Raw genomic sequence first — 23,219 nt, forward strand, 5'->3', positions numbered from 1 at the left:
CACACACACATATACACAGTGTAATTTTCTTTATTTTATTATATTTTTGAAGTTTTTTTTTAACCAAATGTGTATTTTCATTTTTATTTATTTATGTGTCTATGTGTATGGGCATGTGAATTTGGATGCCCACTAGACAAGAAAATGGCATCAGAGTTGCTGAATCTGGAAGTTTAGCTGGTTGTTAATTGACTGACACGGTTTCTGGGGATCAAACACCAATCTTCTGGAAGAGCAGCCAGACTCCTGAGTTCTGAAACTCTAAGTGCTCTTCAATTTGACTAGTTTTAAACTACTTATTGATGAACTTAAACTCCATTTTGTGTTTATAGATAATTTTGATTTTCTTCCCTTCAAAATAAATTAACTTGCCAAATTTTTCCTGCTTGATTTTCTTATTGGATTTATGGATTCCCCTGAACATTCTAAGCATCCTGTTTTCCTGATGCATATATAAAAAATCATTATCTTTTCACTGATTTTTTTTTGCTCTCAATATGGAAATTTTTTTGAAATCCTTAAAAAATTCTAGAGTATTATTAGCCTTATGAATATTCTACTATACAATAAAATACTGAATTTATGTATCATATCTTTCCTTACTTCTCTTCATCCTCTGTAACCATTATTCTAGTATCAAATTCTATGACATTGACTATCTTAAGATTTGAGGAACTACTGTATTTGGGAATATGGATACTAATATTTTGCCTATGTTTCAAAAAATGAGCAACACCCTTGTGCATATGGAGAACACTATATAGATTCAGGAGTTTGTCAATTAAAAAACTAAATGCTTAGATATGTGCTGAAGAGGGACAACCATAGACATTTTAAGGTGGATAAGGAAGGCCCATGTGCCTCAAAAGTACACAAAGAATTACAGATCATTAAGAAATGCTAAGAGTGGGAGAAATAGTCTGCCTCTGGGAAGAACACACCAATTGGTTATCCAACACATTGGTCAGCCTTGAAAACATACATGCAAGTAACACTACACAGACTGAGAAGGAAGTATGCACACATACACACACACATGTAATGATAATAAAAAGGAGGCCATGTATATGGAAGAGAGTAAGTGTACTGGAAAGGTTTGGAGAAAAGAGAAGAAAGGGGAAAACTATATAATTTTATTATAATCTCAAAAAATGAATAATTTTAAACAGTGAATGGAGGGTATGAATGTAAGATAGAGACAGGCAAGGTCTTGAGTTTAATTCCAGCACTAGAATGAAAGAAAAATGAAGAGAAAAGAAGAAAACCACATTCACATTTATAACAGCATAAATAGTAAAAACTTATAGGCACATAACTGACAAGGTGAGGTTGTGTGCAGTGCTATTTATAATCTACTAAAGAAGGGAGTTGTTGCAGACAAATGGCAAGGTAACTCATTTAGGAACCACAAGTGGTGTTTGTAAAATATTCCCATCATTCAATGCGATTTGTGTGTTCACTATATCAATAATTTTGTTGTTATTGTTGTTGTTCAACTTTTTATTGATTCTTTTTGAGTTTTCCATTATGTACCCCAGTCTGACTCATCTCTCCATCCTCTCATATCCACGCTTTACCCTTAAACTCCTCCCCTAATAAAACACACAAATAAATAAACACAATAACAAAACGAAGCCTAGAAAACATCCTATCGTGAAATCTGTAGTATGTTACAGTGTATCCCTGTGTCCCCACATATTCACTTGCGAATGTTAAGTGCAATGAGTCATGGTCTGGATTGAGATCTTTGGCTTCTGTTACACCATCAGTATTAGATACTCACAGAGATATCTCCTGGTCATCCTCTTGCTGCTGTGTGTCATGGGGATCCTGAAGCTAGAGATCAGCAGGATCTTTCACACATCCCAACCATTAGCAGACAATGTATATTTTTGGGGTGGGCCCTGGAACTGGGCCTCAATGGCCTAGTTTAGTTGGTCAGCCTGTTGGCTCTCCCTATCCATACCACCAGAGAGAGCTCTTCAGGAATGCTCCAACTAGACCACCTAATGCCACCATCATCAAGAAGCAAGCTCTCATGCTTGAATTCCCTTGGACTGGCTCTCCACCATCCTCACCTCCAGAGACAACCCCACAGTGCTGCCTGTTCAAGAAGCAGAGGCCCACTCTCCCTAGTGCTATAGTCAGGAGCTATAGGAGGCAGGGCCAGCTCATCTCTCCCTACTATTGTTGGTGGTTAGCCAAGGGTGGGGAAAGATATTGTCCCCTGTACTCACTGCCAGAGTAGTGGCACAGCCAGATTATCCGTGCCCTGGCTCCCCCTTTCTCCTGCAGTACTAGGGCCAGTTGTACTGTGCTGCAACAATGAGAAGCAGGCAAGAGAGAGAGGCACAGCTATCTCATTCACCCCAGGGCCAGTTATACCTACTGCCACAGGTGGTTACTGATAAAAGAGGCTGGGTATCACCTCAGGCCAATGCACATCATGGCAGAAGAGTGGAAATGTCATCTTTCTCAAACTTTGTCCTCAGAGCTGACTCTACCAGTACCACTGAACCATAGCCAGTACAACTGTGATGCCCACGCAACAGTGAGGGTTCCATCTCCCAAATGTTGTAACCAAAATGGACAGGGCCAGCTCATTCATTATCATGACCCCAAAGTCAGCTCTCCGGATTGCCTCAGGTGAACAAGGGAGAGAGGAGGGAGGGCATCTCTCTCTCCCACAGGTTGCCTCAGGGCAGCTGAGTGGCAGGGCCAGCTTTCCCCTGTTCTCACTCTCTTGATGAGTTCATCTGGAATTCCACAGCTCTGTTGTGCAGTCCAGCCAAGGTAAAGGGCAGAATTAACTAACAAGAGCTTACAACCCCAGGGACAGTTCTACTGATTAACACAGGTGTTGAGGGACAGGAGCAAGGAATCACCTCTGCACCTGTGCCAAACCATGGCAGATAAGTGGTAGGGACACCTCTTCCAGACTCATAGCCTAGGGGCCAGCACAACCATGCCCATGACACCAAAGCCAGTTAACTGTGCGGCCTGGGCACAGCACAGGACAACTCCCCAAATAATGCCACTTGTCAGAGATGGGGCCAGCTCTCCAGAGCATCACATCTCAAGAGGGGTGGGATCATTTATGCACACCTCGTGAATATCCATGTGGTCCCCAGTTGCTGCCATCACAAGAAACATTTCTGTTCTCTGGAGGCAATATGATCCATGAACTCAGCACTGACCTCTGATGCTGCATGGCCATGGACCCAGACTTGGCACTTAGTGGTAGCTGGGATGGGGACTTCACCATGGCTCCAGGTGACAGGGCTTGCCATGTACAACTGGCTACTCCTCCTTACCCTCTAGTCTTCAGTTTCTCTTTTCTTTATAATGCTCAAGCTACTTCGTTACTAATTATTCCCCGTATGATCACCACATATTTGCATTTTGTGGAGGCTTTCACTGCTGGCTGGCCATGTAGCTGTGAGCCCATGTGGTCACATTATCAGTCCAACCATATTACTTGATGTGACAGCAAGCAGGTATCTATGGCCCATCTGTGCTGTGCACTGGACCTAGAGGATAGATCTGTGGTTGGCAAAATGGTCCTCAGATCTGTCTGTTTTCCTTGTTCCACCCTGTGCTGCCTGGTTTTTATTTGATTTGATTTTTTACAAGTTCTAGGCATAAGTGAGCTATGACCACCAAGCCATAGGATGAACTAAGAATTGCCTTCTGTTCTGCCTCTCACTGATATAAAAACACCACCATCAACAAGATGTCTCTTTGTCCATTACCAGAGAGTCATCATATCAATGATTCTTAATATTGTTTGCAAAGTATGTGATGGCTAGCTTCATGTCAACTTCATGCAAAACATTTGCAAGCAGGAAATCTCAGTTGAAAAAATGTCCCCATAAGATTGGGCTGTTATCCTGTAGGACATCTTAATTAGTGATTGATATGGGAGCACCCAACTCACTGTAAATGGTGTCACTTGTGATGGTGGTCCTGGGTTTTGTAAGAAAGCAGGGTAAACAAGCCATAAAGAACAAACCAGTAAGGAGGACTCCTCCATGGCCTTTGCAACAGCTCTTGCTACCAGATTCCTGCCTTGCTTACACTTCTGCTTCCTGTTTCAATGATGAATAGTGATATGGAAATGTAATTAAAATAAACCCTTTCATCCTCAGCTTCCTTTTCCTCATGGTGTTTCATCACAGCAATCATAACCCCAACTAGACAAAGTGCATATGGGCATAAATTAGCAAAGGGATATCCTATGACTTAAGGAAGCCACACAGACTTTACTTTTTTAATATAAAAGGCCTGTAATACCACACAAGAGATATGGATAACCCTATATAAGTAAAACATACTTCAGTCATGATAACATAACAAGCATTTCTTTCTTAAATAATTGTTTCAAACATTCATGGCACTCATTGACATTTCCCACACTAGTTTGTTATTTCTGCCAAAGGAGAGGTGTCTTATCTTTAAAGTCAAGCATGAAGATTATTCTATGCTTTCGATGATTGCTTCATTAAATATAACTTAGAAATTCTCACTAATGATCATGTATGAGACATGCAAAAAGGAGAGCTTCTATTCCCTTAGCAGAAACAGAAAGACTTTCCAACACTATCTGGTAGGGACAACTGTAAAATTCTCAGACTGGTCACTGGTAAGCTATGTGATATATGATGTGGTACTACTTTTAATTCTAACTCCTTTTAATGCAGTGATTTCAGCCTTCATAATGCTGCGACTCTTCAATGAAGTTCCTCATGTTGTGGTGACTACCAACTAAAAAATTACTTCATTGCTACTTCATAGCTGTAATTTTCTACTGTTATGAATTATAGCGAAGATATCTTGTATATAGAATATCTGATATGTGACCCTTCAAAGGGTCATGACCCACAGGTTGAGAACTGTTTTAAATAGATCTATGAAATAAAAACAAAACAATTCTTAAGTATCTTACACAGTTCCTAAAAGAACAATTAGTCTAGAGAGACTCTTGCACTTTAGATATTACTTTTCCTACATGAGTTATTTGCATTCTAGATTTAAGGTAAAGGACAATAATTCCACACATACTCCTTATAGTATTGTTTTTAATATAAAAACAAGGATTATGATTATCTTTTTAAACTCAGTTAAAAATTATATCTTTATATCCAAAGACACCTATCTAGATAGTCATAATCCAGAGTCTCTCAATGGTTCTGATAAATAAAAAATATAATACATTTGTTTTTACCACTAGTATTGTTGCTATTTATTATTTTTTCATGAGTAATTTGGTATCTAGCTTTCAATTAAGAAGATGAAGTATGGTTAATGCCCTTCTAGCTACCTATTTATAATGTAGATAAAAAATAGATCAAGTTCGCTGAAAATACATCATACAACTGGAATGAAGTAGCTTTACATTTTCTAATTTTAGAAGTAAATACCATTTGTTATCCTCTTATAATTGGAAGCCATATCTTATAGCAAATGTAACTCATTAGTATATTATTTTGTAGGAGATGTTGTTAAGAGAAGCCAGTTAGGAAGTCAGAAAGATGAATTTCTCTTCTCTGTTGTGGTTAATATTATCCTGTGGTTAATAATAAAGACAAAAGTTTGTTGTCTTTAAATATATATTAGGGGTTTCTACCCCCACTACAGACCATATAGTTCTCAAATAAAAGACATAGAAACATTTAAATTTATAATAAGGTTTAAAGCACTAGCGCTGGGCAGATATCAACCCTCTATGTGAATTTATCTACTTCCCTTTCAAAATCACAGAAATATTACATGCCATGTTTCATTTGGGCTGCTCCTACTACATAAGGCCAGGCCTCATGACCATATGCTTATGATCCAAGACACCCTATGGTGAGCCCTTCCTTCTATTCCTCATCTCACCTCATGGTTTATGCCTCTGACCCACCAGCCCAGCAACCTTTGCTCTGTTTCCTCTTTTCTGTCCAGCCCAGGGTGTTGGAGTCCTTACTCATCAATTAGTGATAACTTGGGGGGTCAAAGTTTACATAAATTCATTTGGTTTATGTAAGTATCTCCTTCTCAGTGGCAACTAGACCTTGGAGAATCAGTGTCTAGCAGTTGAATAATAGCAGACCAGAACAACCTCCTACACTTCTCAGTTGCAAACCTGTTAATTTGATGTTTTTTATTGACAAGGCTTGGATTTCAATATATTTATTTTTATCTGTATAACCATGAATGAGTCATCCAGATTTGTAATCTTTTAAAGCCAGACATTTCAATTTAAAAATCTAGTATTGTTATATATTCACTTTAAATCATTGGGATCCAAACAAATTTAAACAATGTATTTGTCAAGTCTATTTCATTGTGATAGTAAGTTGAAGAAATAATTTAAAATAAATTTCAAGACAAGTGTAATATATGCCTACAGTCTCAGGGTGGATGAGGCAGAAGCCCACTTTTCCTAGGAGTTTAAAATTATCCTTTGAAGCATAGTGAGACTGTGTCTAAAACAAATTAAATCAAGTTAATGAGAGAGAAGTTCTTGGAAGGTGCTGGAGGCCTGTTCTTTGAACCTATTTCATGCCCTCAAATCATAGGTACTAGGTGCATGGAATAATAGATTGGCCAGACTTTGATATATGCTCACCCTGCTATTTGAAGCTAAGTATTGAAGCACTGGTCTCTACTGGTAGAAACTGAAAGAAAGACTATTGGATAAATCTTTATAACAATACTAAACTCAGGTTTTAAATGTCTTTGACTAATGATTGCATTATGAATTCATATTCTAGACTAATAAACTAGGAATTTCAGTTAACATTTGTAATTATATAAGTTATTTATAATGTTGTCTATATTATTTATATATTTTGTTATGTATATTCCTTATATATCTATGTCTTTTCATATGTGAAGATAACTAACTAACTCAAATCATACTATTATTTTTCTAAGAACTTCATTGTAAAGTACCAAACACCAACTACTGAAAGTTTTCTCAGAGTATTAGATATGAGAACTCTGAAATCAAATGCAGACAGGACTGATTCCACCTGAAGCTGGTAAATAAGGATCTGTTTAAGGGTTACAAGCAATACCTTCATAGTCACATACCATTTTTCCATATTTGTGCCTATTAAAAAAGTGTCTTCTTTCTACAAAATTTTCAAGTCCTTTGCATTTAAGTTCACACAAATCACCTCATTTAAATTAATTACCTCTGTTCTGAGATGGTATGTCCTGAAAATTTCACATCCTGTGCTACAAAGTATGACATTGTGAATTACTGTGAGTTAGAACTTTAATTTGTTTACTTTGAATGGAAACAATTCCCCAAGAAGGAATTAGAATAAATCCACATTGGACACTTCATTGTGTGTATATCCTTGCTAGCTCATCCTTTCTTACTGTTTCTAGATTAAAAAAAAAAAAACAGACTACCTGTTTTGTATAGCTTCTTTTCTTGAAGCTTACTTTGTGCATTCTACTACTTAATTAGTTCTGAGGATCCGATCTGCCTTCAAATAAGAGACTTAGGAAATGTAATCTGTCCATCTGTGGCCTTTTTTTCTCACTGAAATAAATGATTTGGTAGGTTTGTTGTTTCCTCTGTTATAAGACAGAAGTTTGTTTTGCAATGAGCTTTGTTAGTTCATTGGCTCTTTTGTCTTATTACCCATGATTTACATATCTTCTAATCAGACAGAGTATTCTCAGGGTATGGAATTTAGAAAACTAAATGACCTACGTTTAGAAGTCAGGGACAATTTTGACGAACAATCTACATTTCTTATCATGATTCCTTGGGAGGTGTCCAGAGAACTGTTTTCCTTTGTTTTTTCAGAACAAGTATATTCATTTGACCAAATGTGCTGAGTGACTCAACCCAGAAAACTCCCTCAAGACCCAAGTAATCAAGAGAATAGATAGCTATAGGTCCTTTTCACATATTTTTTGTCAACATTCTTTTTCTTAATAATTATTTGCCCTGGAAGTACTTGGTCACATGCCAAGACCCTTCCAAGTCAGCATCCCTTGGATGACCTTGAGCCTCTTCCTCTTGCCAGTTACTCAGCTTGACTGAATTCATGCCACATGATCAGAAAGATTTTAGTAAAACTGAGGATTAAATGAAAAGAATTTGTTCTTCAGAATCTATTTCTTTATGAAGCTGTTTGGTACCTATGATATACCATTTCTCTTCCTCAATGATATGTAACAGACAAACAGAACTAGTTAACACAGAAGTCATCAAAATGTCTACATTTGTATTTTTCTATAGAATACCAGATTCACCTTCCTTTATATGACCTAAGTTGGAATTGGAATAAAAGGGTTTATTTCTAGAACAAAAATAACACCAACAATGTCTACATGGTTAAAATGCAATTGAGTGTGATAGTAAAAAGTTGCTTTCACAAGAGTAATATATTAAACACATTTAAAGCTATAACTGTTTTTAGGGAGTCAAATAGACTGCAAATATTCAAAGAACATTTGTATATGTTTATCCAGTCAAAGAGAAGAAAAATATATAATTATATTTCTAAGTTAAGAGCAAAATTGGCTAGTATCCTGGAATTATCTTTTTCTTGAACAATACTCATTACTTTTATTTCCAAAGGCAAAATAATTTTGAATATTTTTCTGAGATTTTCATATATTAACACATACCCACTCAGATTAGTAGACTTCCTTAATTATTACTCTTGAATAAATATACACATACTCATGTCCTCCGACTCTTACAGTCTTCCTGATACCACTTTCTGTATCCTGTTCACTAGTGCTCAAGTATATAGGTTGTATTATAGGTGGACTAAGTCGAGTACTTAAACACCACAAACTCACTTATTCTCTGGGCAATTTGGACCAATTGTGGGTCTTGGTATTAAGCCTTATCTACTACATACAGAATCTCCTTTGAAAGGGTTAATCTAAACTGTCTATGGGTATAATGTTCAGTGTTTAGAATAGCTGAAAGCTATATTGATTTAAGAAAATGGTAATAGTAGATTTTCCTTTAGCTTCCGTGGCCTTTCCAGCCATGGGTAGTTTGCTAAGTTTCTATTGTCAAGTGTGCCAAGTATGTGTTCCCCAGTACTGAACAGATCTTAATCCATTTACACAACTGATTTTGCCTCCAAAGTAACTGGTGCCATTTACACCATTAAAGATATTTTACTAAATTATATCCCAAAATGTCATAGGTTTAAAATTTTTAACATGTAATGCATAAAGGATCCCTATGAATGGAACTCCAGCAATCACTAATACTTAAGTATGCAAGTCTCAATGGAGGAAAATTGATTCAGAGTCATTAATATGAGTATGAAACTAGACAGACGAACATTTCTCCATGGGAGTTTTATTATCCAGAAGCAGCTCTCTGTGAAGGAATTTCATCTGTTTTCAGAGAAAATCAGAAAACCAAATCATTAATCTTGTTACAGTAAACACATAATTTCCTTCATAATGACTTGTATAAAGTAAGAATTCCTACATGGTATTGGTGGAAGAGGTGTTTCATACCTTTAATCCCAGCACTTGGGATGCAGAGGTAGGCAGATCTCTATGAGTCTGAAGCCAGCCTGATACACAGAGCTAGTTCTAGGACATCCACCTAGGGCTAGATGAAGAAATCCTGTTGAAAAAAAAAAAGACCAAAAGCAAATAAAAAAGAATTCCTTAGATCCTTTAAGGTTATTTTTAGACACCTTATTAACCCAAAATCCTGTTCAATGCACCTGAGCAACAATTTTATAATCTCATTTACTAAAGTTCCTTAGAAACAAACAAAAAAAAACCCTCTTTAGAGACAAATAGTAAGTATATTTTCAAATGTTTATTATTTAAATAAGTATGTCTCAAAATAAGTGATATGTTTGCAATGTTTTCTTATGTAGTCTATGAACAAAATTATAATTAGTATTCAAATACAGGCATATTATTGTCTAAAGTAAGGCAACCCTGAAAGTTAGTTATTCAATTTGGAAAATTTATTTACCATGTATTCCTGACTATATGTGTCTTTATTTTGGAATACTATTTAATATCTGAGTATTAGTTTCTGAATTTGATATTGAAAAAAACATGAAATAGGACTTATGTTTTTTTTCATATTTTGGGTATTTTTATATTAATTATTCTAATAATATGTTATAGCATTAGAAAATAAATGTCTTTAAAATGGAGACATTTCAAGTAAAATCAGTCACATTTTTAGTAATATCTCTGTTAACTATTATGAGCAATAAATGTTTAAAATGTATTATCCACTTACATAACCATTTTCCCTTTCTGTAGGTTTGCAGAGTTAAATAAAAAATAAACAATTGGTTTTTTTTTATAAAACATTCAATGAACATATTATAATATCATATAACTCTATCATGGTAGAGTTTAATAAGCAAAACAACTTGGTATAGTTGATATTAATGTTTCTCTTCACCAATGTATTTTGGCAATTGGTCCCAAATCACTTGACCTGTAAACCATAGACTGGAACAAATGAGCTTTGCTATGTTTGCAAGTCCACAATTCTTTCCCTACACCACCTTAAGAATGCCTTCTCAACAATTTTTAGAGAAGCTTATTAGAAGTGTGGACTTTAACGAGGTCACTACTAGCAGCTTAATCTCAAAGTCTGATAGGATGATGTTAATTGCTTGAAATAACTAAATAAGCATAAAGGAATGCCAACTATCTTAATCTCTTATAGCAGAAAACAATTCTATCTTATAGGTAGAAAAAGAAGAGATGTTCCTAAAGTCAAGGTTAGAGTCAGAGCAATGAAAATAGGTAAAAGGAAAGGAGTGAGTTACCACAGAAGAAATATGGAACAATTAATGCAAAATGAGTCGAGTCCCATACTATAATCACACTGCCCTCCATATCTTCACTGCCTGGCTTGTTAACTTGCCCCTTTCTACTTCAAGTTCTTATTGTGTTAAATCAAAGTCATTGAACTAAGTAGTCTCTAAGGGCATTTGAGCTTTAATCTTTGCTGCACTCATGGAGTCAGTGTTAGAGGACAAACAGTGTAAGCATAGCAGAATCATTTAAAATTCTGTCAATGACTCTCCATTAAAGAATAGAATTGTTCTTAATATCTATGACACTGAATTTTCAATCTTGGGCATATTCAATATTTTAGTTATATTATATGTGCAAACACAATATTCAGAAAATGGTATTTTATAAACAGCAACTATTAGTATTTCTATAGATTAAGTAGATTTTTCCCTGATTTTCACAAAGCCCTTTTCATCTTGATTTTGTCCAGTTTATTATCACTACCTCTTCTGACAAAAGCTTTCATATCACACTGCAGATATAAAACTTGTCACAGTCTTTATATTTTCACTCTAGTTTGTCACTTTCCAATAACATTTTCTTTCCAAAGAAATTATGTAGAAAAGTCTTTAAGAATTGATACGTATTTTGTTCTGTACATAATTGAATATGAAAGAACAAGTGAATCTAGTAAAGATGGATCTTACAACCACACGAGGAAGGTCATAATGTCATGTACTGTGAAAAGTAGAGTCAGATGCTATGATGGCAGAAAGAAAACTGATTCACTGTAAGTATCTTAAATGTAAAAAGTACATGTTAACATAAGAGAATGTGGGCATGTTTGATCAAAAAGAGATTAGGACATTTTTGTTTCACACAGACTTATTGCTTAAAAGGAAGTTCAGTTTATGAAAAGGCAAGGGCAAATGAAGCCAAACAACAGGAAAAATAAAGCTGGGAATAACTGGTGTGAGGTGAGGGATACAAAGAATATACTTTCATCGACTGGCAGATCCTGGAGAGTGTTGTAAAAAAAAGGTAGTTTTCTGTGTTCTGACTCCTCAAAATGGACTTAGTCATTTTGGTTCAATCATAAAAAAGAAAAACAAAAACAAAAAGCATATTTCAGCAATGGAGAAAAGTTTCAGTGATTAGGAGTATTTATTACTCGTTCAGAGGATATGAGTTCAGTTCTCATACAACCAACCATAACTGCAGTCCCAGGAGATCTGATGCCTTTTCTGAACTCTATGGCACCATATACTCATATGGTATACATATATGTATGCAGAGAAAACATACATACATATAAAAATAAATAGCAACACTGAACACTGGAGAGATGTATTTTTCTCAGTAATGCCTGAGTTGCTGCAATATTTGATTTGGTTTGCAATATTTGATGCATTTGATTTGCAATATTTGATGCATTTGGTTGTTATAGGAAACTTCTTTAACTGTAATAGATGTTTATTGTTGTCATTCTCTAGACCCTGGGAAAGTGTTCATCTTTTAAAAAGAAACATGATTTCCTTGCACAAAATGAATCAGTTTTCTGAGTTCATTAATAAACTTTAAGTTGTTTTTGTGGGTGTGAAACAAATGTTGAGAATTTGAATTAGTCCCTCTTAGTATAGTATTGAAATTAAATCTATTTAGATTATCAACTCATGTTGATGCCCTGATTTTACATACTTGTATATATTAATAAGTATTGTGATATCTGAAAAAAGTCTATTTCCTTGGTTTTAATAACTATAAGATTTATCCCTACACTCAATTCTCTCCAAATGCTCCCATATACCTTCCCTCACTCTCCTTTATATTCATGGCCTTATTTTTTTTTTTTGGAAACTGTTTCCAGTTGTCAATTGTTGATATTAACTTCTGGGTAAATGGAGTCCTATTCAGAAAATGCCCTCTTTCATCTATATCTTGTAGAGTACTGCCTGTGTTTTCTTCTAGCAGATTTAGTGTTTCAGCATTCAAATTGAGATCTTTATTCTAATTTTTGTTCAGGATTTGATTTCATTATTCTTCATGTGCAGATCCAGTTTTTCCAGAACAATTTGTTACAGATGCTGTTTTTCCTCCATTGTAAATTATTTGTCTTTTATCAAATGCCTGTTATGAATACTCATGTTTGGGTCTTCTATTTTATTCTATTGGTATGCATGACTCTTGTGGTGCCAGTATCATATTGGTTTTATTAATAAAGCTCTATGTTACATATTGAAATCCAGAATAGCAATCTTTCCAGTCATTTTGCTCAGTATTTTTTGTTTTCTTTTGTTTTGTTTTTGACTATTTAGAGTCATTTCTGGTTTAACATGAATTGTAAGATATTTTTTCTAGTTTTATAAAAAATGTGTGATTATTTTGGTTGGGATTTTGCTGAATCTGTAAATTGTATTTAGCAGGGTAGTAACTTTCACTATATTAATTCTACTGATCCATGAACATTGATATCATTTACTTTCTAGTTTCTTTGTCAATCTTGTTCTTTAAAGATTTGAAATTTTCATTGTAGAGTTCTTTTGCCTCCTTTGTTATGTTTTTTCCAAGGTGTTTTATTGTCTTTAATGCTGTTGGAAATGAAAGTATGCCTGTGATCTCTTACTCAATGTGCTTATTGTTTTTACATAGAAAGATTATGGATTTTTCTAAGATGGCATTGCCTTTGTCTCTGCTGAAATTGTTAATTATGTCTAGAAATTTTATATTAGAATTCTTGGATTGTGGTACATCTACACAATTGGAGTACTACTCAGCTATTAAAAACAATAAATTTATGAAATTCTTAGGTAAATGGATGGATCTGGAGAATATCATCCTGAGTGAGGTAACCCAATCACAAAAGAACAAACATGGTATGCACTCTCTGATAAGTGGTTATTAGCCCAGAAGTTTGGAATACAGGAAGAACAACCCACATTCCACAAGGAACTCAAGAAGAAGGAAGACAAAAAGGTGGACATTTCATTCCTTCTTAAAAGGGGGAACCAAATACCCATGGAAGGAGTTGCAGAGATTAACTATGGATCAGAGACTGAAGGAAGGGCAAGCCAGCCTAAATATAGCTATCTCCTGAGAGGCTCTGACAGTACCTGACTAATACAGATGTAGAGGCTCACAGCCATCCATTGAACTGAGTACAGGGTCCCCAGTGAAGGAGTTAGAGAAAGGACCAATGGAGCTGAGGGGTTTGCAGCCCCTTAGGACGAACAACAATATGAACTAACTAGTACCCTCAGAGCTCCCAGGGACTAAAACACCAACCAAGGTCTGCACACGGAGGGTTCTGATTGTTCTGGCAGCATATGTATAGTAGAGGATTGCAAAGTCAATCAGCAATGGAAGGAGAGGACCTCGGCCCTGTGAAGGTTCTGTGCCCCAGTGTAGGGGAATGCTAAGGCCAATAAGTGGGAGAGGGTGGGGTGGCAGGCATGGGGAGGGGGGAGGCAACAGGGTTTTTTATTTTTGTTGGTTTTGTTTGTTTCTTTTTTAATAAAAAATTAAATAAAAAGAAAGAATATAAAAAATTAAAAAAAGGAATTCTTGGTATCTCTTTTTTATTGGTTATTATATTTATTTACATTTCAAATGTCACCACCCTTTCCAGTTTCCCCTCCACAGGCCTCCTATCCCCTCCTCCCTCTTCCTGCCTCTATGAGGATGCTCCCCCATCCATCCACTCACCCACTCTTACTTCAGCTGCCTAGCATTTCCCTATTCTGGGTCATCTAGCATCCACTGGACCAAGGGGCTCCCCTCCAAGTGATGCCAGATAAAAAAAATCTTCTGCAACATATCCAGTTAGAGTCATGGGTACCCGCTGAGTATGCTTTGGTGGGTGGTTTAGTCCTGGGAGCTTTTGGGAGGGTTCTGGTTGGATGATATTGTTGTTGTCCTTATAAGTTTCCCAACACCTTCAGCTCCTACAGTTCTTGCCCTAACTTCCAAATTGGGGTCCTTGCTCTCAGTACAATGTTTGGCTGTGTACATCCACATCTGTATTGCTCTGGCTCTGTCAAAGCCTCTCAGGAAACAGGTATACCAGGCTCCTGGGAAAAACTATACCAGACTCCTGTCAGTAAGCACTTTTTGACATCAGCAATAGTGTCTAGGTTTGGAGTCAGCAGATGGGATGGATCCCTTGGTGGGGCAGATGGCCTTTCCTTCAGTTTCTGCTCCACTCTTTGTCCCTGTATTGCCTTTTGACAGAGAAATTCTGGATTAATATTTTTGAGTTGGGTGGATGGCCCCATTCCTCATCTTGGGACCGTGCATACCCACTGTATTTGGTCTCTACAGGTTCTATCTCCCTTTTTTATATATAGGCTAAAGTCCTCCATATTGGGTCCTGGGAACCTCTTGGGTCCCTAGCATCAGGGACTTTCCAGTTCTATTCCCCATTTCCCCTCCCCCACTGCTACATACCTACTTTCAAATTACTGACCCTCTATAATTCTCCCCATCTCCTACTGTATCTGAACTGCTCCACCCCATTCCTCTCCCCCTTCTCTCTTCTTCTGAGATCCCTCTCTCCCTCTACTTTCCATAGATTAATCTCTTCTCCCTAAAGAGTAGGACCTTAGCATCCACACATCCATGTAATATTTCTTCTTGGGTTTCATGTGGTCTGTGTGTTATAACATGCATATTCCCAGCTTCTTTTTGGCTAATAGCCACTTATGGTGAGTACATATCAGATATGTTCTTTTGTGACTGGGTTACCTCACTTAGGATGATATATTCAATTTCCACATATTTGCCTGTGAATTTTATGAAATCATTGTTTTTAATAGCTGAGTAGTTGGTGGTTGAGACCCTGGGAGCTCTGAGGGTGCTGGTTAGTTCATATTGTTGTTTGTCCTAAGGGGCTACAAACCCCTCAGCTCCATTGGTCCTTTCTCTAGCTCCTTCACTGGGGACCCTGTACTCAGTTCAATGGATGGCTGTGAGCCTCTACATCTGTATTAGTCAGGTACTGTCAGAGCCTCTCAGGAGATAGCTATATTTAGGCTGGCTTGCCCTTCCTTCAGTCTCTGATCCATAGTTAATCTCTGCAATTCCTTCCATGGGTATTTGGTTCCCCCTTTTAAGAAGGAATGAAATGTCCACCTTTTGGTCTTCCTTCTTCTTGAAGGAAGGAAAGGAGAAATTTACATGTAAATAAAGAAAATATATAATAAAAAAATAGCTGAGTAGTACTGCATTGTGTAAATGTACCATATTTTTGTATCCATTCTTCTGTTAATGGATATCTCGTTTGTCTCCAGCTTTTGGCTATTATAAAATGCTGCTATGAATATAGTGGAGCATGTGACCTTGTTATATATTGGAGAATTTTTTTGGGTATATGCCCAGGAGTGGTATTGATAGGTCCTCAGATAGAACTATTTCATATTTTCTGAGGAGCCACCAGAATGATTTCCACAGTGGTTGTGCAATCTTATAGCAGCAATGGAGGAAGGAGTGTTCCCCTTTCTCCATATCCTCACCAGCATCTGTTGTCACCTGAGAATTTGATCTTAGCCATTCTGAATGATGTGAGGTGAAGTTTCAGGGTTGTTTTGATTTGCATTTCCAAGGTATATAAGATGTTGAACATTTCTTTAAGTGCTTCTCAGTCATTTGAGTTTTCTCAATTGAGAATTATCTGTTTAGCTCTGTACCCCATTTTTTTAAATACAGTTATTTGGTTCTCTGGAGTCTAACTTCTTGAGTTCTGTGTATATTTTGTATATTAGCCCTCTATTGGATGTAGGGTAGGTAAAGATCTTTTCCCACACTGTTAATTGCTGTTTTATCCTATTGACATTCTTCTTCACCTTACAAAAGCTTTTCAATTTTCTGAGGTCCAATTTGTCAATTATTGATATTAGAACATAAGCCATTAGTGTTCTGTTCAGAAAAATTTCCCCTGTGTCCATGTGTTCAGGGCTCTTCCCAATTTTCTCTTCTTTTAGTTTCAGTGATTCTGGTTTTATGTGGATATTCTTGACCACTTGGACTTGAACTTTGAAGAATGGGTCAATTTGCATTCACTGACCACCAGTTGAACCAGCACCATTTGTTGAAAATGCTGTCTTTATTTTCCACTGGATGGTTTTGGCTCCTTTATCAAAGATCAAGTGACCATATGTTTGTTGGATCATTTCTGGGTCTTTAGTTCTATTCCATTGACCTACCTGTCTGTCTCTGTACCAACATCATGTTTTGTTTTGTTTTGTTTTGTTTTTGTTGTTGTTGTGTTTTAATCATTATGGCTCTGTAGTATAGCTTGAGGTGATTTCCCCCAGAGTTATTTTATTGTTGAGAATGATTTTGATATCCTGGGTTTCTTGTTATTCTAGATAAATTTGAGAATTGCTCTTTCTAGCTCTGTGAAGAATTGAGTTGGAATTTTGATAGGGATTGCATTGAATGTGTAGATTGCTTTAGGTAAGGGGGCCATTTTTACTATGACAATCCTGCCAATCTATGAGCATGGGAGATCTTTCCATCTTCTGAGGTCTTTATCAATTTCTTTCTTCAGAGACATGAAGTTCTTGTCATACAGATCTTTCACTTGCTTGGTTAGTGTCACAAGAAGATATTTCATATTATTTGTGACTATTATAAAGGGTGTTGTTTCCCTAATTTTTTTCTCAACACATTTATACTTTGAGTAGAGGAAAGCTACATATTTTTTTGAGTTAATTTTTTATCCAGTCACTTTGCTGAAGTTCTTTCATGGATTTTTTTGAGGTCACATGTATACTATCATATCATCTGCAAATAGAAGTATCTCGACTTCCTTCTTTCCAATTTGTATCCCTTTGCTCTCCTTTTGCTCTCCTTTGCTCTGGACAGAACTTCCAGTACTATATTGAGTAGATAAGGGGAGAGTGGCAAGCCTTGTCTTGCCCCTAGTTTTGGTGGTATTGCTTCAAGTTTTTCTCCATTTTATTGGATGTTGGCTATTGGCTTCCTATATATTGCTCTTATTATATTACATATGAACCTTGAATTCCAAATACCTCCAATTCTTTTAGCATGAAGGGGTGCTGCATTTTTGTCAAAGGCGTTTTAAGCATCTAATGAGATGATCATGTGACTTTTTTCTTTGAGTTTGTTTATGTAACAGATTATATTGATGGATTTCCATATACTGAACCATCCTTGCATCTCTGGGGTGAAGCCTACTTGATCATGGTAAGCGATCATTCTGATGTGTCTTGTAGTTAGCTTGCAAGAATTTTATTAAGTATTTTTGCATCAATATTCATGATGAATCTCTTAAGTATGATATGTCATCTGCAAAAGGCATATTTGGGCTTCCTCTTTTTTTCTATTTGCATTTGTTTAATTTCATTCTCCTATTTTCATGGTTCCAGTTAGTGTTTCCAGCAATATATGCAAAAGGAATATGGATAAATGGCAGCCCTATCTCATTTTCAGTCGTAATTGTATTGTTTCAAGCTTTTATCCATTTAAGATAATGTTCATGGTGGGTTTATCCTACACAGCTTTTACTTTATATTGAGGCATGTTACTTCAAGTTATTCTTTCTCTAGAATTTTATTGAGAGCATACTGATTTTTTCAAAGCTTTTATACATTTATTATGGTGACCATATGATTTTTTGTCTTTCATACTATTTACATAATTTATTATATTTATGTCACTTATATTGTTGACCCATTTTACATTTCTGGGTAAAGGCTTCTTGATTGTAGTGGATGATCTTCTTGATAGATCCTTCTATTTGGTATGTAAGTATTTTTTTTATTACGTTTACTTTTTAACAGTCTAGTCATTGCTTGCCTCCTGGTCCACCTTCTCACAGTTCCTCATCCCATGTGGGGCCTGTGTCTCTCTGCTGATGCTTGAGTCTCTCTGTTGCTGATGCCTGTAGCTGCATGACACATTAGTTAATAGTAGGCAATGCATAATCATGAGATATTTCATTATAGGAAAAAGAAAAAGAAAATGACCGTATGGAGAGAAAGAAAGGAGAAGAAGGAGAGCAGAAAAGGAGAGAGAGAGAAAGGAGAGGAAGAAAGCAAGAGAGAAAGCAAGAAGGAGAGGAGGCTGAAAGAGGGAGAAGGCAAGAGAGAGGACAAAGAACAAAAGAGAAAGGAAACAAGTCGGGGGGGGGGGGGCAAGAGTAAGAAAGGAAACAAGAGGATTCCAGGAGTAATGGCCAAACATCTGAACACTTTCATCCCTTGCAGGCAGAAATTATCCACTGGGGCTTGGGAGTTCTAGACTTTACTTGACTGGGCCCAGACTGTCCCACAGTCCCATTCCTCCCCCACCATTCTTTTCAAGAGGATGTCCCCATGACCACCTCTGCCAGGCCTTCAACTCCTTGGGGCCTCAAATGTTTTGAGAGTCAAGCACCTCTTCTTTTGAAGAATTTAAGGATTGGCTGTAGTTTTTTGAACAACTAGTATGTTATGAATCTATCTTGGCCTGGAATTTTAAAATATAAAATATTCTTGTTGCTGTTTCATTATCTTCCTTTGTTATAGATTTGTCTTGCTTGTTGGTCTCATATACAGTTTGGTAGTTGGGATGAATCAAGAATTTGAGATATTTATTTTAGACTTTCCAACTTTGCAAAAATTTTTAGATCTTTTAATTTTTACAATTTAAAAATTTCTTAGGCCAGGCAGTGGTGGCGCCTTTAATCTCAGCACTTGGGAGGCAGAGGCAGGCAGATTTCTGAGTTCGAGGCCAACCTGGTCTACAGAATGAGTTCCAGGACAGCCAAGGCTACACAGAGAAACCCTGTCTCGAAAAAAAACAAAAAAGAAAAAAAAAGAAAAAAAATTCTTATTCTGTACTTCTTTATCACTTATTATGTTTCCCTGTTCACTCTTTATTCTGTTAACTTGAGTCATATATTTCTTTCTTTTAGTTGGTTGGACTGATGATATTTTGATGTTTTATCTTTTCAAGGAACCAATTCGTAAATTAATTGAATCTGTTCACTCTTTTCTATGCTTCTATTTCATTAATTTCTACTTTGATTTATACTATTTCCTGCCATCTACTGGGTTTGATTTGGTTTGTTATGGTTTTGTGCTTGTTCTGATTTTTAAAACTTTTTAACTTTTTATTTCCCAGAGATTTCATGTGCTATATTTTCATTTTATTTGGTTAGGAATATTTTGATTTCTTGGTTTCTTCTTTGATCTATTCATCATTCAGTGATGAGAAGTTTTACTCTCCATGATTTTATACAATGATTTGAGTTTTTATTTGCTGTTAAAGTTTTATTGAATAATGGATAAAAAATCATTTTACGTTTCTATATTTGTTAAGGTTTGCTTTGTATGGCAAAATTCGATCTATTTTTAGAGACATTTCCATGTGCTTCTGAGTGTTGTATGTAAGTGAGCTTCTGTACAGCTAAAAAAGCATTCGATCATATGGAGAAGACATTCACAAGATGGGAGAGATTCTTCGTCAGCTATACATCTGAAAGAACTAATATACAGATTTTACAAAGAAAGAATTCATAAAACATATACTCAAGGAATCCAATGACTCAATTAAATAAATGGGCTAAGAGTCTAAACATGGAGTAATAAAAATGGTTAAGAAATGCTAAAAAATAAAGTCTTTCTAGTCCTTATCAATAAGAAAAGCAGAAATTAAAATTCCCCAATTAGAATAGCAAAGATTAATAAAATAATTAACAACAAATGCTGGAGAAGACGTGGGATAGGGAAAACATCATTCACTGTTGATGGAATGCAAATGGAATAGTTTTTTTGGAAACCAGTATGGAGAAATCTCAAAATACTAAAAACAAGAACAAAACAAAACTAAAGAACACATATGACAGAGCTGTACTACTCCTTGGCATATACTAAAATACTCAACAGCTGACTCCACAAATATTTGTTCAGCAATTTCATCACTACCATTTTTATAATATCTAGGGAATGGAAATGTCCTAAGTATTTTTCAATGGATGTGTAGATCATGATAAACATATACTATACAACAATTCAATTGTAAAAACAAATGAAAGCATGCAATTTTCAGGCCAATAGATGGAACTAGAAAAAATTATATAGGTGTGAGAAAAGACTTAGACAGATGCTACTAGCACCAAATTCAGATGTGAGTATACAATATGGACTAGCTAAAGAACTAAGGAAAGTATGAAGGGTTCATAAGTGAAGGGAAGAGGAAAAGGTTTCATGGAAGGGAGACAGAGATAAACAACACTAAGTTTGTTTTATAGAGTCTTAAGTAATCAGATTATATTATATTTACCCAAAATTATACATGCTGTGTGTGTGTGTGTGTGTGTGTGTGTGCGTGTGTGTGTGTATGTAGATATATTTCTTGAAGTTAAGCCAGACAACACAGGCCTTTAAGAATTGAAACCTGACAAACCCATAGTACCAAGTACTAGAATCCTCCTTTCAAATGGTTGGTCAGGGTAGCTGAATTGACTCTTAAAACCACAAAGACTGTTGGTGTAGACCTTTTTGGCTTTTAGTGGGTAATGTACATACTTAGGACACACACACACACAATGGATGCTTCCAGATGAATATGACCTGAAAGTCTCTTTCCTGTATTCTAGCCTCCACGTTACTGAAAATACAATGCAAGCTGCCAAGGGACAGAAACAATTAACAGTCCTACCCAGATGCAACACATTTTAAATATGATGAGGTATTCATAGTTGTGTAAGTGTCTCTCACGTATTGATGGTAACCAATAGCTGTCTAAGTGGACTTATGGCCAACTTTTAACAGGAAGAAAATCATGCTTAAAACTGAAAATCTAGCCAGCTCCCCAGGACTAGTGAGGACGTAGGAATTAGAAAAGAATCACTATACCAGAATAATTCCTTACTATATTCTAATTTTATTTGTACCCACAACAAAGGGTAGCTGTCACCACTCTATCAAATAAGTGTCTCCTGACAGTAACTGCATATAGTGCAGCAATAAACCAATCATGAGGAGCTCAGCCCAATAGATAGTTTGTTTCACAGCTACAGCATCTATGGCTCAGGGAACATCTCAGAAAAAGGGGTGCAGTACAAAGAAAGATTATAAGAGCCAAAGTATCAGAAAGTCTGTTTTGAAACAGTCATTTCTACAAACATTGAACAATGCCTATTTCAACAGACATGTAGAAGAGTGGAAATTTCTCAAGCTTCCATGCAAAGACAAAGAGCTAAAGGCAACAATAACTCCTGGGAGAAGTAGAATTGGCTTCAACCAATGATGACTTCTCTTATTGATGATTCAAAACAGCATGGCCAATCCTGAAAGCATATACACACATGCAACAAAACATAGACTCTTCAGGTTATATTTATATTTTTGTACAGATACACACACACACACACACACACACACACACATGTATATAACATAAATAATTGAAGAGAAAATGACTACCAGCTTGAAGGGAAGAGTCATGGGATTGTTTTGGAGGGAAGATATGTGGGAGGGACTGGAGAAAATAAGGGAAAGGGGTAAGTGATATGATTCTATTTCTAGTAAATATACTTAATTTTCAAAAAATTGGGCATTGGAATTCATATAATGTTGGGATGGTTTGGCTCTGTGTGCTGTAAATTCAAAGATACTAGGAGGATTAGTGTATAAGCATGAGTATTATTGAAATGAAGCATTTTAGAATGTACAGTGTAACAGAACTCCATTCAAAGTGTTTGAGAGAACCTCCATTGGTGATCAGTGATAAACACATATACATTTGTATAGCACAAAATAGATTCAGCAGGATTTATTTATATATTTATATGTATGTATGAAACAATAACAACTTAAGAATAAAGGCTACAAAGTAAAAATTATTGACTATTAAATCAAAATATGTAGATAACCTTTCATTTGCATTGTTAGAAACATGGCCCCATTTAACAATATTATACAAATTTTGTTCTATGTCACTGGGAATGTGACTTTAGTGGAAGAATGGGTTGCATTATCTTACTACAGTAATCAGTGAAATTTGCTGTATCGTATAGTCTTATACCTGGGTGCTGTAAAAGTTCCCCCAAACCATTCTTTACTTTAATCAATTAAATTATTCACCAATTGTGCTAGTTATAGCTATTTTAAAACTTCTGAATATTTTTTGCCAGTGTGCTTATAGGAACAGAGGTATCTCATTCTAAATTTGCTTGACAGAACAGTGATATTTGTGTAATAGCTGACTAAAACAACAACAAGAACAACAAAAACAAAAAATAACCTAAGAAAAGCTCTCTGTCTCTTCCATGATCAGAGTATAATCATCTAATCCTTTCACAAATGATTGGAATCAAAGGTCCAGTTGTTATTGTCTTCCATAATTTACAATGTTCTGGAAAAAAAAACATAAAAAAATAAGTTGGCCATTTTCTCTCGGGTGAGTTTCTGAGACTGGAGCAGCCAGCCGGGAGCCACAGGCCCCACGACTCC

The 23,219-nt window shown here is 36.0% G+C and overlaps 1 pseudogene; it reads right to left on the bottom strand.

Annotated features, from left to right (window-relative positions):
* Positions 1-3,626: 3,626 nt before the first annotated feature.
* Positions 3,627-3,762, bottom strand: LOC116104346 (annotated as a pseudogene).
* Positions 3,763-23,219: the final 19,457 nt, after the last annotated feature.

Source organism: Mastomys coucha, unplaced genomic scaffold (assembly GCF_008632895.1).
Source record: "Mastomys coucha isolate ucsf_1 unplaced genomic scaffold, UCSF_Mcou_1 pScaffold21, whole genome shotgun sequence".
Classification (NCBI taxonomy): Eukaryota; Metazoa; Chordata; class Mammalia; order Rodentia; family Muridae; genus Mastomys; species Mastomys coucha.